General features: G+C 40.6%; 1 protein-coding gene across 7 annotated transcripts in view; it reads left to right on the top strand.

Moving 5' to 3' along the window:
- SETX (senataxin) overlaps window positions 1–3,303 on the top strand; it is an 85,216-nt gene that overhangs the window by 5,396 nt on the left and 76,517 nt on the right. The gene's annotated exons all lie outside the window — the stretch shown is intronic.

Here is a 3,303-nt window from a genome sequence, read left to right as displayed (position 1 = left end):
TAATATTAAATAAATTTTAAAAATCAATTCATATGACTGACATATTTGATATGCTTATGCATTTCTGAATAATTATTTGTGAATATAAGAAGAAACTTAAGTTTTTTTGTTTTTTTTTTTCCTTTTGGGACAGAGTCTCACTCTGTAGCCCAGGCTGGAGTGCCTTGGCGCAATCTCAGCTTACTGTAACCTCTGCCTCCCGGGTCCTGGTTCAAGCAATTCTCTTCTCAGCCTCCCGGGTAGCTGGGATTACAGACGTGCACCACCGTGCCCAGCTAATTTTTGTATTTTTAGTAGAGACGAGGTTTCACCATGTTGGCCAGGCTAGTCTTGAACTCCTGACCTTGTCCTCTGCCTGCCTTGGCCTCCCAAAGTGCTGGGATTACAGGCGTGAGCCACCGTGCCTGGCTAAAGATTTTTAAAAATCACTTTATTTTAGGTACTAGCTTTATGCCACAGAAGCCTCAGCAGCCAAGCCTAATTTCTGTTGAGGTGTTTCAGATTTCCCATTGGTAAAGATTATGTGTTCTGAATTTTAGGGTGATGGTGATGCTCAATTAAAAATGTCACACTGCCCCATTTCCATTCCTACATATTCAGTATCTTCACTTAGGTTCCTTTTTTTTTTTTTGAGACGCAGTGTCAGTCTGTCACCCAGGCTGGTATGCAGTGACGCAGTCTTGCCTTACTTGCAACCTCTGCCTCCCAGGTTCAAGTGATACTCCTGACTCAGCCTCTCGAGTAGCTGGGATTACAGATGTGCATCACCATGCTCAGCTAATTTTTGTATTTTTTTTAGTAGAGATGGGGTTTTGCCCTGTTGGTCAGGCTGGTCTTGAACTGCTGACCTGAAGCTCTCTGCCCACCTCAGCCTCCCAAAGTGCTGGGATTACAGGCATGAGCCACTGTGCCCAGCTTACCTAGGTTTCTTAACCTTCTTCTAACCTTCTTTCTCCTTGAATAGAGACTTTTTAAACATTTTTAAAAATTGTCCCTCCTGTGAATTTTAATACCACCAATGTATTGTGTATCTCTTTATGTACTATATGTGCATCTGAGATTTATACCTAAGAAGAATAGGATTCTTTTTTTTTTTTTTTTTCCCTTTTTTTTTGAGACAGTCTTGCTCTGTTGCTCGGGCCGGAGCGCAATGGCTTGATCTCAGCTCATTGTAACCTCTGCCTCCTTTGTTCACGCGATTCTCCTGCCTCAGCCTCCCAAGTAGCTGGGATTATAGGCGCACACCACCACACCCAGCTAATTTTTCATATTTTTGGTAGAGACAGGGTTTCACTATGTTGGCCAGGCTGGTCTCAAACTTCTGACCTTGTGATCTGCCCGCCTCGGCCTCCCAGAGTGCTGGGATTACAGGCATGAGCCTCTGCGCCCAGCCTGGAATGCTTTTATCAGGAAGATTTGTCTCGCTTATTTGTTCAGTAATTTATTTATGTCAGTATGGCTTCATGTATATTTTATACTTTGGGTAATAATCCCATGTTATTTATTTTGTTCACATGTTTTAGCTTTAGCCACGGAGACTATTTCAGGTTGACTTTCTGATATTACACGTTCCTCCAGGTCTACTTGCATTTTTCCTGTCCCAGCTGATTATATTATCAGTGCAGACATTTGCTTTTTATTTAGCGAATACACTGATTACTAACTGAGCTTTCTGTTAGCTTTTATATGTGTTTAGTCATAGAGATAAAAAATATAGGATCTTTTATTATACCTCATTAGAATTGGAGACCTTTTGGGATTCTGGCTTATACGCTGTTTGCTGATCTTCTCAGTTTCATGCTGTCTCTATTTGTGATAAACCTGCCTTATGTAACTTTTTTTGTTTTTGAAACTGTCTCACACTGTCACCCAGACTGGAGTGCAGTGGTGCAATACCACCTCCCTGCACCTCTGCATCCCGGGCTTAAGCGATTCTCCTGCCGCAGCCTGGACTGACCTCGGTCTACGGATGTGCACCACCGCACCTGGCTTCTTTTTTGTATTTTTGGTAGAGACAGGGTTTTGCCATGTTGGTCAAGCTGGTCTCGAACTCCTGACCTCAGGTGATCTGCCTGCCTTGGCTTCCCGAAGTACTGGAATTATAGGTGTAAGCCACCATACCCGGCTATACTTGCCTTATATGTCTTCATTCAAATTTTTGACAAATTTAGTTCTTGGGATTTTCTTCCTGCTACTGTCTTGTTACTTTGCTCTCTAAAATTGCTAGGATTTGGAAGCTTATTTCATTTTAACCCTTTCACTTTTGGATTTGTAGAGGCTCTGATGTTGTTATAAAAACAAAAAGTTGAAGAAGGTAAAAAACTCTTAATCTAAAAAGCATTAATTAATGTTAGTAGTGCAATAGGTTGTTAGCATTTGTAGTTGTCAGAGTTTATAGTGCATTGAGGAGCAGTGAGTTATGGGCAGCAGTTCATGCATATATGCAAGTTCATGTGCCCGTGCTTTCAAAACAAGAGAAAATCCCTCTCTCTGTGTCAAACTGAGTAATGAGATTCAGGCAGTATGATTAAATATTGTTTATTTGAACATAAAGTTTGAGGATGGCCAGCTGGGATGGTCTAGACTCCAGAAGATAGTGTCAATGCTCTGAAGCGGAGAGGTTTTGAGGGTCATTATAGGGTCATTTATATAGGAAAGGTCTGAGGAAGCTTAATAGGATTTTGATGTTTTCTACACAAGGCTAGTTCCTAGTTACAGCAATTTAATGAGTTATAGGCAGTGTTCCTTTTGGAAGGGTATATATAACCTTCCACCTTAAGGATGTAGTAGTCCAGGGGTCTTTTATCTCTTTGTTAATGGGTCTTTTATCCCAGTCTAGAGATCTTTTATTGCATGTGACATCTAGTCGGAGCTGGGAACAAGAAAGTAACGAAGTTAACCTATAGCAGGAGGTCAGGCTGCATTACTTGGTCTCCAAGGTCAACCTTCTGCAGGGCCTAACTTTTAGAAGCCCTCGATAGACAGCTTTCCATTTGCTTTCACATATGTATGATTTTTTGTTATTGGCACAACTTAATATTTATGGATTTTTGTTTCCAGAGATTTCTGGAATGTGGCTACTGGGAATGTGAAAGTTTTCCTGAGCTTTTGAGTTTGCCTCTAATACATTACTGGAACACTCCAAAATCTGTACTTTGAAAATATTGATAAGTCTGGGTTTCTGTATATTTTCTGTCAGTACTGTGTAGTTTTGAGCCTTCTCTGTAGCACAACTTTATATTGCCATATGATACTTATTTCTAATACAATGCTTTGACTTCTCTGTATTTTTCTTTTTCTTTT

This window comes from Cebus imitator, unplaced genomic scaffold (genome assembly GCF_001604975.1).
Source record: "Cebus imitator isolate Cc_AM_T3 unplaced genomic scaffold, Cebus_imitator-1.0 Scaffold762, whole genome shotgun sequence".
Classification (NCBI taxonomy): domain Eukaryota; kingdom Metazoa; phylum Chordata; class Mammalia; order Primates; family Cebidae; genus Cebus; species Cebus imitator.
The sequence above is the reverse complement of the archived record's forward strand: the minus strand, read 5'-3'. Positions and strand labels throughout refer to the sequence as shown.